General features: G+C 34.5%; 1 long non-coding RNA gene across 1 annotated transcript in view; it reads left to right on the top strand.

Moving 5' to 3' along the window:
- Nucleotides 1-15,799, top strand: part of LOC119256840 (uncharacterized) — a 92,232-nt gene that overhangs the window by 4,994 nt on the left and 71,439 nt on the right. Inside the window, exon 2 of the long non-coding RNA XR_005127903.2 lies at nucleotides 9,188-9,335. This is a non-coding gene — a long non-coding RNA (uncharacterized LOC119256840). The remainder of the gene's footprint in view (nucleotides 1-9,187; nucleotides 9,336-15,799) is intronic.

Below are 15,799 nucleotides of genomic sequence, written 5' to 3'. Positions count from 1 at the left end.
AATGAGGGATATAGATGGCAGATTTTATTAATTGGAGGACAGAGGAAAACAGATGAACTATTTATCTGAATAATACTGACTGAATTGACTAAGAAAATGGAATTGGATTGAAATGAAGAACAGATATTACTTGAAATGTGTGGTCAAGAAGAATTTAGTGAGTCTGGTCAGGTCCTTCAGGAGGCAGAGGCCAAGTGGGCACTAGACATGCAAGAGATTTATTGGGGAGAAATGCCTGTAAGAGTAAGGGGGAGAAGAGGGTTAGGCATAAGTGAGAAGAATCCTTAGACTGTGATGCAAATTTGACACCTGTGAAATGAGAGGAAAGACAGGAAAACAGGGTAAAAGAACTTCAGCATGCAATGCAAATCTGAGTTGTCTTGACCAGGCCAGTGCGAAGTTCCCCAGCAAAGGTTTAGTTTTAGAAGAGTCCCAAATTGGGCAGAAGTAACACAGCCTGTCACACTCAATTTGGGGCTGGGAATAGCCAAGAGGAAGCTTATCTTTGGCATGAACATGGCAAAGAATCTATAAGTGCTGCAGGTAGAGGATTTCAGTCAACTGTATTGTTGCAGTTGGTTTTAAGCAGCCGTGGTGGTGGCTTCTACCTACATCTTGGCTGTGTCTTCAGCCATGTCTAGTTATTCTGATGCACTTGAGGGGGAAATGGAATCTCATTTTTTAAGTAGATTTTTTTTAATATTTCCAGAGTAATAGTATGAAAAGAGAGAAGCAAATTGGAGCATAACTAAGCAGCTAAAATAAGGAAACAGAATGTCAGCTGGTTATGGAAATGAGTATCTGAGGGTGTTGTAGCTCTTCTCAGGAAAGCAAGAAATTGAAGTCTCCTTATTAAGGAAATTGTGCTGAATTCCTTAATTTTCTTTGCAAGCTTCTGCGTATAAAAGAGACATAATGTGTGTGTGTATGTATGTTTTTGAATATGATTTGTGAGGAGAGAAACAATGCAAAAGTTACCAGTTTGAGTATTTACATATGACTTTGATATGAATTTGTTGTTCCCTGGGTAGGTTTTATTTCTCATGTTCCTATACTCTTAACCACATGGAGTTTGATTTAATTTTATATATCCCTTGCAGCATTGGTCTCAAATTCTATTGAACTACTTCATCATATGCTCAAATGAAGAGGAAAAATTGAATGCATTTAACTTGTTACCCTGGGAGGTAATATGCAGTCCCGCAAAATAATACTTTACTATGAGAATTTGGAAGATACTTTGGACTCCAGGGAGATTAAGGTTTATCTGCTGACTTTGGGATTAAACACTGGAGTAAGATCAATCAGCTTCCAACGATAGTCTGCACCTGGATTCCCTTAGTTTGCCTTTACTTGCTTAGCTGGATGCTCCATTCCCCGAGTGAATATTCTGGAAGAAGCAAATCCCTACTTACTGATACTTTACCCACAGCATACCAGGTTTCTAACTGTAAGATAGTAAATTTTTCCCATTTGTCCCACCATTCATTGTCTTCTTTTTGAAGGACAGGTCTAGTTTTATGTCTGAACATTCTTCAATGTATCTTGTCCTGATTAAATACAAATTCTTGCCTGACTTTGTCAGGAATATTAATACGAAAGTAATAACTATAAACATTATCACCATTGCCTGGAATTAGATCCTATTCTGAGAGACTTGAGAAATGTTTACATTTGCTCTTCGTAACAACATTATGTTTAATTATTATTCCTATTTACAGATGAGAAAAATGAAGCTCAGGTGATATAGTTTGCTTAAATTTGTACCATTGTAGAGCCAGAGAGAAAACAAACTGACTTCGGTGCTTTTTTTTTTAAATTGTACTTTATTGAGATGATTGGTTTACAATACTGTATATGATTTAGAGATGCAGGTTCACATCTTCAGAAGTATGTTAACCATGCCACACTCACCACTAAGACATTCACAGTTCTCCACCACATCCATCCTCTGTTACAATCTATGTTTTACCCTTAGGCATGAAGTGTATGAGTTTATCAATGCAAGATAACCCACATTTTTAAATATAGTCAGATTAATTTCTGCTTGAATTTCTCCATATTAAACAGCATTGTCTACTTATAGAAAAGAGAATAATCCTGTGTCTATACAAGACTGCTATTAGGTACTTGTTGATTTCTTTCGGGCCCTGAACACTTGGCTTGGTGCTCATAATATTGATGCTTCAGGGAAACAACTTTGGTCATAGCTATAATCATAACCCTCAAACAGAAGTGCATGTAATTTTTCCCCCTCATAGTTTCAAGTCCTATTTTCATTAGAATCATTGCTATAGGGCTTAAGGCTTTTCAGATCATAAAACTGGCACCCTAAATCAGACATAGAAAAAACTCTTCTACAGGATGATATATGCTTCCAAATGTGTATATCAAAATAAAGCAAGATGCTTGTTAAAAGATGATTTTACCTATTTCTTTTTCTTAGCCCAAGAGTGAAACTTTCCAAAACTATATTGGAAAATTAATTACTTAAAATTGCTATGGCTGAAAAACAAATTGAAATTTTAGTAAAGTCAATGATAGTTTTTTACTGTGGAAGTAAAGCAATTACCTTTCAGAGATATTGTCTGTTTCTTTACCGCATTTCTATCCATCAATTGTAGCATCTGTTTCTGAATGTTGTGAAGAAATAGGTGATAGCATTTAAGCCATGGATTTCATTTTAAGTGAAGGATTTTATTTCATAAAATTAGACAGTCTGCTTTTGCTTTGCTTTGCTTCATAATCTTTGCAGCAACTGAAAATCAGATTGTTTTGCTCTACATAGAAAAATTTTCGCCCACTGGATTGAATATTTTTCATAAGAGTATTAATTTAGCTGACAAATTGTTGCAAAATTCAAGGTGTCACATTTATTTTTCTGTTACATAGAAATCTATGTAACAGAGCAAATCATGTTTGGAATAGTTTAGGAATTAGTCCCTTAGGGAAAAAACAGTAAACTCTTTGAGATGCTTAAATATATTAGAATATTAGAAATTAGAAAATATACCTTACAAGATACATACTTAGCATTTTTAAAAGTATGAATTTAATGTGAATTGTCTGGGTGTAGAGAAATAACAAAAGGAGAAAATGCTTTCATATCTGTACTTTATGTTCTTTACATATCACCTAGCTGATCTTGAATTGGCAAACTAAGTGAAAAGGAAATAATTACTCTTATTATGTGGCAGTGCTCAAAATTAACCAGACAATTGCAAGGCCATTTTTATTTCCTCCGTGGAACTAATAATCGAATAGGGTCCCACTCAGTCTCTCTCGAGTGGCTGCTGCCTGTTTGGCCAGTTTTGCTAGGAAAAGCAACCAGCGTTCTGCTCAGTTTTGTTGCATTGCTTATGGTTTCCTCGGATCAGCCAGAGGCTGCCTTCCCCTGTCCAACATGGTACCAATACCATAGCCTTTTCCTCCACAAAAGTCTCATCCAATCGGCTTACTTGTTTTATGATTCTCTCATCAGAATTTCTAAACCCATATACACTTTATATTTTCGACTGGATTGTAGTTTATATTTTCTAGTCACCTGCATATTATTTCTCCAAATGGGTTATTTGTCTTCGATGTTATTATATTCTCTCCCAAGGATTGTAGAACGCTAAGAAGCACTTTAAACATTTATGAAAGAATCCACTAAAACATGTATCCACCTCAGTCATTTCATGTCTATAATAGCCTATGGCTTAAGTTAATAAGTCGATAAAAGTTCAACAAGAAATTTTTTTTAAAGATTTTTTTTTATTTATACAAGCACTGGGTACAGTCAGAAGCGTGGGAGGGTGAGAGAATTCACCAGAGCAGGGAACAGAACAGGCAGACTGATGAAACATGCTGCTGAGGGGAGCAGCAGGCTGCAGGAGAGGTCTGCGAGCCATGTGGGACCCTTGCTCTGCGGTCAGGGACTGAACCGGCGCTGCAGAGGCTGCGGACAGCTTCGCAACCCAGCGCTCAACCGCTGCGCCACCGGAGAGGCCCACATCAAGAAATTTTTAAAGAGCATCTCATTATGGATTGATACACATCTTACTCTTCTATTTCTTCTGCATAAAAAGTAGCAAAGTAGCAAAAGTATCCTGAATTGATGACTAAGTTTAAATATCAAATGTCGAAAATCTGAGTAAAAATATAAAAATAATTTTTAATTTATTATGGTAATCAAATAAAACAGATTTTGCTTAATTTGCTTTATGTAAAATTTTGAGAACCTGGTGATGAATTGTGGGCCTCCCTACTAGCTCTCCACTCTGTAAAAATAGAACGAACATAAAGACACGAATTTTTTGATGCCATTTATTTTGATTTGTATTGGAAATAGAAATCATCTTTAAAAAAAGTCAATTAAAAAATAATTGCCATATTCCAAGTTTAAAATGGAAAAGAATGCCTCCCTTTAAAAAACACATAAATGTAAACTGAACAAAAATGCCCCACAAGAAGTTAATTCTTTAAAATAAATAAATATCATATTTGAATAAGTTGTTGGTATTTGCCTTGAATTAAGAAGTTGGAATTTTGGATTTGACTTTGACATGGCAAAAAACTTATGTCCTTTGTAATATCCAATTGAGCTTTTAGGCTTTTCATTTTGATGATAATAAAAGTTGGTAATATGATTCAATGATTCACAGAGCTTCACAGAAGGACATCTGCATTCCTGTAGCTCATATTGCCAAGCAATGGTTAAGTGGTGGCAGGAATTCTGATTTTTTTAATTTCCCAAGGCATTCTGAGTCAGATTGATGGTGTGTGTATGTGTGCATGTCTAATGTATGTGTATACATATGTATTTATATAGTTGGTAATGCAACTATCCACATTATTTTCAATGAAAATATTTAATATATATTTTAATGTTATGAGAATTAAATTTAAAAAGTGTTGAGCACTATTTTATTTTTTCCCCCATGAACTATATTTAATTGCTTAGCTTTAAATTATCATATAAGAATCAAACATAACAAGGTGGTGGCTAGACCAATTGCTTAGTTGTATCATTTTACATTAAATATACTCAGAAGATATTTTAAAGAAAATTAGAATAATATATTCAGTTAGCAACAGAGGTAAAATAAATACAAAACTTTTTAAAATCAAATGTTAATGATTTCTATTTATCTACATAACTAAATTTTAGGAGGACAGCTTTAAACCTCAACATGTACATACCTCCTTCTTGTAGCCACCATATTTGTCACAGAGTCTGAGTCATTTTTGTTGTGTGTGCCAGTCTATTTTTTTGGTCATACCTATTACACAAATGAGTGAAATCATTTGGTAATTGTCTTTTACTTTCTGACTTATTTAGCATAATTATCTCAAGTTCCATCCATACTGCCAGAAGAGGTATAATATATTTTTAATCACTGAGTAGTAGTCCATTGTGTATATGCCCCCCAACTTGTTTTTAAATATTTATTTTTATGCATACAAGAACTGGGGTGTAGGCCAGAGGTGTAGGGGGCTGTGAGAGGATTCACCAGAGACAGAGTAGGGAGCAGAACAGGCAGATTGACTGAAATAACACTACTGAGGGGAGGGCCGGTGAGACAGGAGAGGTCTGCTGCACCATGTTGCTTGCTCCGTGGCTGGGGATCAAACTCATGCCACAGTGGCTGGCAATAGCTTGATAGCACTGAGACTTTAACTCCTGTGCCAACAGAGAGACCTAATGTTCCCCAACTTCTTTATCTAGTCATTTGATAATGGGTATTTCAGTTGGTTAGTTTACTTGGCTATTGAGAATATTGCTGCTATGAACAACAGAGTGCATAAATCTTTTTGTATTAGTGCTTTGGGTAAAAGTACCTAGCACAGTGATATTTCTGGATCATACCGTATTTCCATTTTTAGTTTTTGGAGGCATCCCCATACCATTTCTGCAGAGGGTACACCAAGTTACATCTCCACCAATAGTCCTGTTGAGCATTCATTCCCCACCACGTCCTCATCAGCATTTATTGTTGCTGTTTTTTAATCCAACATGGGAAAATCTCACAGGTATGAGGTGGTATTCCATTGTGGTTTTGACTAGCATTTCCCTGTTCAGTGATGCTGTGCAGTTTTTCATGTGTTGGTGGGTCACTTCAGCGTTTGTTGGGAAAATGTCTATTTAGGTCTTTTGCTTATTTTTTTTTTTTGGGGGGGGAGGTGTTTTTGGTGTTGAGTTATGTGAGTTCTTTATATATTTTGAAAATTAACCCCTTGTCAAATGTGTGATATGCAAATAATTTCCATCTGGTCCATAGTTTGGATTTTAGTTTTTGTGGTTGTTTCTTTCACTCTGCAAAAGCTTTTTAGTTTGCTATAATCCCATTTGCCTGCTTTTTCTTTTGCTGTTGGAGGTAACTCCCAAATACATCTGACGTTGATTTCCAGTAGTATGTCACCTGTGTTTTCTTGTATGCATTTTGTGATTTGGAGTCTTGTATCCAAGACTTTAATTGATTTTGAATTAATCTAGTTTTTGCACGTTGCTGCCCAAGTTTGCCGATACCATTCATTGAAGAGACATTCCTTGCTCCATGTTATTTTATATTGTTTGTAGACTTCTGTCTTTTAGACTAAGTTTGATTCCTTAGCTTGGAACTTCTTCCAGTCCTGGAAAATTCAAATCCTCATCTTTGTTCACTCTATTAATATTAGCATTAAAACTAAATGCTAAGAGGCTGTTTTCCTCCTTCATTCTCGTTTACTCCTGAGGTTCTTCTTGGCACCTCCATGTTCATTTAGTAGCAACAGAAACGAAAGACATAGTGATAAAATGCATGTATTAATGCAATTATTACAGACCAAACCAAGCCTTTTAGTATAGCTAGTTTTCCAGAACTGGTCTAGTCAGTGCTGGCATTGGATACAACTGTTGAGAAGGCAGGGATTCATCTACCCTACCTGGCTTGAACTGTATTACCCTACTTGGAACAAACTACCTAATTTATTCCTTCTTGTAACAACCATTTTATCTGGAATGGTCAGACTTGTACTTCTCAAATGTTAAGATAGTCCTTATTGGTGAACTATATACATCCCTCTACAGCCTTATTTTTTCTGTTTTTAAAAGACGAAAAGTAGAGATTTACGAAAGTAGTATTATATTGTTCAAACTCTAGCTTTTTGTTTGCTTGATTTTGGCCTCTCATTTCTATGACTATACAAATCATAAGTGTTACAATTCCCTTTTCCTCAACTGCTTCTCCGAAATAAATTACTGATCATACATGGTGCCTTAAGTGCACTAATTTTGTATGAATTCTGACAGGATTGTATGTTTGTGTATGCCAATATGCATGTTTAATAGTTTTACCTAAAACATTTAATAATATTTATTTATGATTAATTCTACCCCAAACTGCTATCCTACCCATTTCATATGTTTACCTAAATTTCTACTATCCCTATATAAAAGCTTGCCTTAAATTTCCTACATTATTCTCTTCTGATAAGGATTTCCCATCAGCATCCATATAAATCCTCTTCCATTTTAGCCAAAGATTTGCTGAAACATCAATAAAAATGACAGCTGAACCTTGTTTTGAAAGATTTACCTCACTTATATGGCAAATTTGTCTGCCATTACAGCCAATCCATGAATGTGCTTTTCCCTGACATATTATTCTGCGTGGGCTTTCATATTCTTTCAAAAATACTAAGTTCCATGCTGTGATAGTTGAATGTGATTCAGGCAAGGTGCTTCTATAAGATCATCTATATCCTGAAATCTAAGATCAAACTGGCATGAGGGAAACTAAAGCATTGTCCAGAGACTCTTGGTTTCTTTTAGACCCTTACAGGGAGTTTGAATGTCAAAACAATTTAATACTAAGGTATCATTTGCCTCTTTTTACTCTGATTTTCTCATGAGTAAATAGTGAAATTTTCCTGAGGTTACATAATTTGATACTGCAATAAAATGCGAACTCAGCTATGAAAATTCAGCTGCTCCTCCTAAAAGAGACATTAAAGAGAATTATAAAATGTAAATAATTCCACTCTTGACTCTTCTGGGGAATTAGGTATTATTTTATAAAATATGTACATAATATTAAAAAGGAATAGTTTTATTCATGTTGGTTTAAGTGACAATACTATAAAATTGCTTGGTCTTAATTTTAAAATATTGATTGTAGATCTATGTTGTATACACCAAAGTTTGTTGGAATCATTAAGAATTTTTAAGACCTTGTGTAAGAGTCCTGAAGTGAAACATTTCAGAAACATTACTGTAGAGACTGCCCACTCTTGTCCTGAATCTTTGTCTAGCCAATATTCTATACACAGTTTTTATATCTGGAATTTTGTTTGGCCTTGCTATAAATTTGGGAGAATTGACATAGTTTAAACATTCAGAATCTGAAGCTATGTATCAATTCATAGTAAGGAAGTTTCCTTTTACTCCTAGCTTGCTGTCTTACAAATAAGTGATAAATGAGTAATTAAATTTAATTCTACATATATTTAGAATCTTACAGCACATTTTATTTTGTATATCCAAAAGCTTTGTATATTTGAAACAAATGGAATGAGCCTTCAGCCAAGGGCTTAAGAGTGCAGGGCACCCAGAAAGAGAGACAGCCATTTAACAGGGAGTCAGAAGGGACAGAAGAGAGAACTGGGAAGGAAGGAGGACAAAGAGGAGGGGGACGAGAGAGAAAAACAATAGGCCAGCTCTTGGCTGGATGCAGTCAGGCCTGCTGTAGATCGTATCTGCTGAGCAGAGACTGCAATGAGATGGGACACGGTGTATGTGTAAGTGGAAGCCTCCTGAAGAGAAGACCGTGCATCTGTCTATAGAGCAGAGGGGGAGCTGGATTCTGCACATGGAGTAAAAGGTTCTGCCTGCCTGTGCTCCCTCTGGCCTGTGCACAGTAGGGCCTGTGCTCCCTGTGGCCCTACTTCAGGAAATCAGGATGAGGTGAAAAGCTCCAACTTTCCCATCTAGCTGGTGATGATCTCCTGTCAGTGCCTGGCTATGTGGTTGGGGTGAGGCTTGGCTGGGTGGCAAGGCTCTGGTCCACCGTCCCCTGCCTGCTCCATGGCCCTGCTGGCAGAGCGGGGAGCAGGAAGCTCAAGAGCAGGGCAGCCCCCTCAGAATGACTTGGAGGTTGTTTCGCTAACATTTGATTATCATGTAATCAGTTCTACTGAGCTTTTGTCCTTATTTTCATTGTTTCAGGGCTACATTCCATATTATTGTGGGAGAGGAAAGGACAATCACTCCTTACTGTTTAGATTCGTCTTTCACTTGCTGTTACCCACCATCTGAGGAAGTTTCCACATTGAGTATTCATGGATTGAATGCCAAGGACAGCGCCTAATTACAGGTCAGTAATGATAACTGAAGTTCTCAGTTGATAATCATAATTGAAAGGAGTTTGTTCCAAGTCCCTAAAAAAGCAGTGGGATGCAATGTGAATCTGAACTTGTTGTTAATATAGATTATAAACTCTTGAATTAGAGTCCACTTTCTTCCTGTGTAGTGGTTTCACTGTTTCCAAAGTTGTTATCAATAATGTTTATTTCTTTCCCATAATATTCTTATTGGTTTTCCTCATCATTCTCATATATTAATTATTGATTAGATTGGTTTCCTAGTTGATGACACACTGCTTTTTATATACTGGCAACGTGAAAAGGTCAGAATTTATTGGTTCTGCATTTGAATACTTCTGTGGGATCCAGAGTTTTCTAAAATTTATTGTCTTAAGGATTTTTGTGTTCACTCTATATCACTGAGACCATCCTGCTTGTATCGGCCCCTGACTTGCTATCAGTTGGGCTTTAGTATATAAAAGATGGAAAGAGAAGACAATCTATGTTTCCTCCATACGTTTTCTTGCATTGGATTTCATTATAGTCTTTCCTTTTTTTCCTGTGTGAATTTTGTTTCTTAAAGAAGTTTGAGATTCACAGCAAAACTCAGTATAAGATTTCCTGTGTACCCTGTCCCCACACATGCATAGTCTCTATCATCATCTCTCACCAGAACTGTACACTAGTTTTTATTGATGAACCTACAGTGACACATTATCACCCAAAATCTGTGGTTTACATTTGGGCCCACTCTTGATGTAGTGATATGTGTGATGTGTCTACCCTTACAGTATCCTACAGAATATTGCTATGAAAAATCCTCTGTGCTTTACTTGTTCAGCCTTCCCTCCTCCTTCACCCTTGGCAGTCACTGATATTTTCACTGCTGCTATAGTTTTTCCTTTTTAAGATAAATGTTCAGGAAGCAATTTGTCTCAATAGGTATGTAATCCTTTTCCTCTGCACATGAAATTTTCAATGTATTCAAAGTGAAGATACCTAATTCAATAATTTTTCATATATATATATATATATATATATATGTGAAGGCTTTTGCGTAGACATAAGTTTTTAATTACTTTTGGTAAATACTAAGGTGTGTTTGTGTGTTTAATTATGTAAGATAATGACAAGCTATCTTCCAAAGTAATTGTGTCATTTTGCTTGCCCATCATTAATGAATTAAAGTTTCTGATGTTTCACATCTTCATGAGGATTAGAGCTGTCAGTGTTATGGTGGTAACAATTTGCCTTTCCTTGATGACACAGTGTTGGACATCTTTTCATATTCATATTTGACATCTATTTTTTTGGTGCAGTTTCTATTCAAGTATTTTGTCAATTTTTTAAATTGGGCTGTTTTATTTATTGTTGGGTTTTAAGAGTCTTTATGTAGTTTGGATAACAGTCCTTTATCAGCTGTGTCCTTTCCAAAAAAAGAAAATTCTCATCTGATTTGTCTTGACAGTGTCTTTTCTAGAGAACATTTTTATTTTAAAGAAATCCAGCTTCTCAATTCTTTCTTTTATGATTGCTCCTTTGATGTCGCATCTAAAAAATCATGATATTCATAGATATCGAGATTTTCTCCTATGTGATATTCTGGGAGCTTTATAGTTTTACATTTTGTATTTAGATCTATGATTCATTTTGAGTTACTTTTTTGTGGTCTCATTTGATTTGACAGGTTGTGGGAGATGAGGTTTCAGTAGTTATAAACATTAAACCAAAGAACTGATGCCTTCATCTCTTGCCTATTTAAAACAGTGTGCAAATGAACAATGTGCTAGTGGAGGTGCAAATCCTTACCAATGAATTACTTGTTCTTGCCAGTCTTTGACTCGTTTAACATTGATTCACCCTGTAGTTGCTGTACTAAGCTCTATCTTTGAGGCTGGGAAGGGTGGATATGGAAACTGAGAGGAAGACACATATAAAGAAACCAAACACATCTGCCTTAGGGCTAGTTTTAGTTTATTTGGCATGTATTTGCAATATACATAGAAATAACTTAAATGTATTCTGAATAAAAATACTTTTCATTAAAATTCCACCATTCTTCACTGGTTAAAAAAAGGAAACAAACACATTTTATGTCTTCATTTGGTTAGCGATCATACCAAACACTTTAGATAGGGCACTATTTTTACAGTAATGCTCTCTGTTGGTCTAATTTTATGGATGGCTCTAAATAAACATAATTTATGAAACTAAGTTCAAAATTACAGGGCTAGAAAAGATGTCAAATTATTACTTGATCTTAGCTCTAATTTATTTCTAAGTTCATGTTCTGTTTACTATTTTCTGTGACAATAATAACTTTAGTTTCTCAAGTTTTTCAATCATATTGTGAAAAATGAGACAAATGTCTTCTTTTAGTCTACATTTATATTGAAATAAGAATATGCAACTTGCTCTTTTTCTTACAGTAATGTATAGTGGGAAGGATTTAACGCTAGTGAGAATATTCAATATACTTATGAAGAAGTTATTTTAAATTATGGCAAAATCACCAAGGTTACACTTGACTATGTTAGACTTAGACAAAAAAAATCTTATTTTCAATAGAAAGTAAAAAATGTGGCAAGTTATGTTACAAAAAATTGAATCAAATTTTAGCAAACTTACACCTTGTCTCAGAATGCATCATAGAAAATGTTAATCATAGCATTGTCATATTGCCAAGCCATTAATTACATAAATTTTGAAGCATTAAATTTTGAAATACTAAATATATGTTCATTAAAAATGGTCTGCAATATTTGGGGACATATTTCTGACAATATAATAATTAGCTCAATGGTTATATTAAGATTAACCTCTAAATTTTGAGCTAAATTGCAAGAATAACAAAAAAAGAATTTTCCCTTTAATTCAAAAATACATCAAAGAAGTTCACTAAATAAAACTCTCCAATAATAATGTAAAATCCTTAGAGGGAAGAGTTAAGCCTTACTGATTTTCTTTTCATTCCCACAGTATAGTATACTTGATTTTTTTCTTTTAAAGAATAATTTTGGAATTTATGCTATTTTGGCTTTTTTAGTTCATAGATACCCAGTTGACTAATTCGGATCCATTTTCACAAAAGTCAACACTAATGGTTTTTATGGAGATTGAGTTCTTTACATAGAAGCCACTGATACAGGTTATATAACCTTTGATAATCCACTTTTACACCATTCCAGTAGATACTGCTTGCAAGGGAAGGGACATGAAACTCACTCTTTTTGTGTAGTCTAAATTCTTATATATCCGTAAGTGAACATTTAAGTTTATAGTAAAACTAAGTTAGAAACCCACCCCCCGCGGCAGGCAAAGACATAATTTGCCTCATTAAGGAATCCAATACAAAATTCAAATGGTAACCTGCAGAAAAACATGATTTTGAAATGAGATTACTATTTAAAACATTCATTACTTTTTTCCTCATCTATTGTATAAAGTTGATAAAAGAAGTGTTAAGATATGAAGAATGGGTTTGAAGATTGTAGTTGGACAAATATTTATTGTTTTGCCTTGAGACTGTCAAATGGCTTCAGGATAGACTACTTGTCAACCAAATTTTCCACATGCATTGATAGATGAAATCTCCATCTGCATAGATTTTAAATTCAAGGTTGTTATTTAAGAGAACAATCATTTTATGCAGTAAATAATACAAAGCATTATTAAATTTGTAAGAGGAAACAACAGACAGTAATCCAGATAATTTATATATCTGATTTTTAAAAAAGAACTAGAATGTCTTTATTATATAGTATAAGGAATATTTGGATCTATGTGAACTAGGTAAATATATGAGTAACCTGATAAACAATATTTTCTGTTATATAGAATATAACTTGAATGGAATAGAATTTCCTTTGAAAGACTATCAGAGAGGAAAATGCATGTTCTATTAAATTATATTGGGTCAGATTGAGTAGACTTTTGGAAACTTAACCTCAATATATTTGATATTATATGAACATGTTATAGCCAAATTGGGGGAAAAAATTGTATACTTGAGAGAAAAAAAATTACTGGCCTAACTTGAATTGCAAATATTTGTAGCGTTCCCAGTTATTATAGAAAGGAAATCATTAGAAAGTTAACCTATCTAAAATATAATATTCATGTGTATATTCATGGAAATAACATATAGAAAACACAATGTGATTTAATTCCTTTACTTATATACAGTCATAAGATTTGAATAACTTCTATAATCTACCCCAGATTCATAATATTGTTTAGCTCACTTGCATAGACTTTAAAAGAATCTCATTGGAGAAAAAAGAAATCCATAAGAACAGAAATTCTATTGAATAAAAATGTCAAATTCTTAGAGGATTTGAGTGAATTCCACTCTACTATCCAAGCTGTCTTTCCTTTTCATATTAGTCTCCTTCATCATAGTATTGATTTCATTTTACTGTTACTTTATTTGGCTGTATTAGGTTTCACCTTATTAAAAACAGAATTTATCATAGTCATCTTATATTCCTATTTTTGCAAATCAATAACATATATCTAGCATTATGCCCTATGTAACCATACCTTATATAAACCATAAGTGCCCAATCAATGTATATCCTGTAGAGGTGAATTTTTAAGATATATGAGAATATCAACTTTTATTTTAGTCATCAAGTAAAAAAAGTAACATAAGATGTAATTTCATATCAAATCAACACCAGAAATTTTACTCAGTAAGAAGAGATATTTAGCAAGGCAATATATTTGGTATACTAAAATAGCTAGTATGCTAATAAGCTCTCAGATTTAGTAAGGCATCCCTATTCTGCCATTCATCATTGATGAATGATTAGGACTTGATATTTACAGGAAGTAATTTATTTATTTGTGTCCCAATAGCTATGTAATCCTTCCTTTTCCTTTGTGTATGAAACTGTCAATGTATCCAGAGTCAAATAACTAAACACTGGTGTCAAATAACTAAACACTGACTATCCACCTATCAAGTATCTATGTTCCTTTTGGTGACTGGATTCATAATTCAGGCATATGAAGTTAACCCTGTAATATGGCTATTTTGTACTCACTATTGCCACTGTTACAGTGATGATATTCTATACATTTTCTGCTGGACCTTTTTAGAATGGCTCTATTAAAACAAAACAAAAAACCAAAATGTCATTATCGGCAGGAGTAATGTTGTTGCATTAGGAGATGCCGAAATGAGGACTTGCTGAAGGAAGGTTTATATGGCGTAGCTTGCAGGATTGCTCCTGAGAGGAGTAGTTGAAAAGAAACTTGGGCAATTCTCCTATAAATGTTTTAATACTAATGAAAAAAGTCTTGAAATTTGACAGAGAGTACTTGAGCAGTAGTCTCAATACAAGAGATATTAGATCATAATTCAAGCATCTAAACATAACTTATGTTACCCTGACCCTAAACTCATAATTTGATAGCTATTTTTTTATTTAAAAGACTAGATTATTTTATAAAATATCTGTACATGTGCTCCCTTAATCAAACTCTGGGTTGACTACTACAGCAACACTTTAAGATTGTCCCATAATTATTCAGAAATATTTATCCTACTGCTTTGTGAGATGGGGTCATGCTATCTTTATCTTTGTGTCCACAGACTTAGTCAACTCGTTTGATATTTCACCATTAAGTATCACAGGAAGTGGACAAATATTTGATGATTATATTCTTAACTATTTTAATCATAAATATGTCTAGTTTTAATTTACCAAGGATTGCTTATTTAAGTCAAGACTGAATGCTGCCAGGTGCATTTTATAAACTCTGAGTAGCTATTCACATAGGTAAATCCCTTCTAATTTTTGTCTATTTATCTTAGTACGGTATATAAACAATCCCTTACCTACTGGAAAGAAAGCATTACCAGCTGATTCTGTGACTCTTCCAGTTGTCTCATGAATGTCTGATTTGGTTCCTGGTGAAATTATTTCTGTAGCCTTAAGGAATCTGTAAGAAATAATGTAATATAAATGGGCATTTGATCAAGAACTATGTGCCAGACCAGAAACTTAAGCTTAACTATTGATGTTATATATTGAATAATTTGTTACCAGAATTTATGAGTTAGTCATTATTTTTTTTAAGATTTATTTATTTATGCATACAAAATTGGGGTACAGGCCAGAGGTGCAGGGGTGAGAGGATTCACCAGAGACAGAGTGGGGAGCATAACAGGCAGACTGACTGAAATACCCAGCTGAGGGGAGCAGTGGGAGAGACAGGAGAGGTCTGCTGCACCATGTGGGTAGCTCCCTGGCCAGCTGGAGATCGAACTTATACTGCAGAGTCTGTGGATAGCTTCACAGTGCTGTGCTTAACCCTTGCGCCACCAGGAAGGCCCCAGCTTGTCATTATTTTTGAGGAACTCTGTGATTAGCAGTGCATAACGGGACTGAGGGACTTAGGCTTCCCTTCTTTTAGGTGAACATGTATGTTTCAAGTGTGAAATGATTTCAGACAATAGGAAACTGGA

This window comes from Talpa occidentalis, unplaced genomic scaffold, assembly GCF_014898055.3.
Source record: "Talpa occidentalis isolate TD23 unplaced genomic scaffold, MPIMG_talOcc4v2.1 talOcc4.4, whole genome shotgun sequence".
Lineage (NCBI taxonomy): Eukaryota > Metazoa > Chordata > Mammalia > Eulipotyphla > Talpidae > Talpa > Talpa occidentalis.
This window is presented reverse-complemented; position numbering and strand designations above follow the sequence as displayed.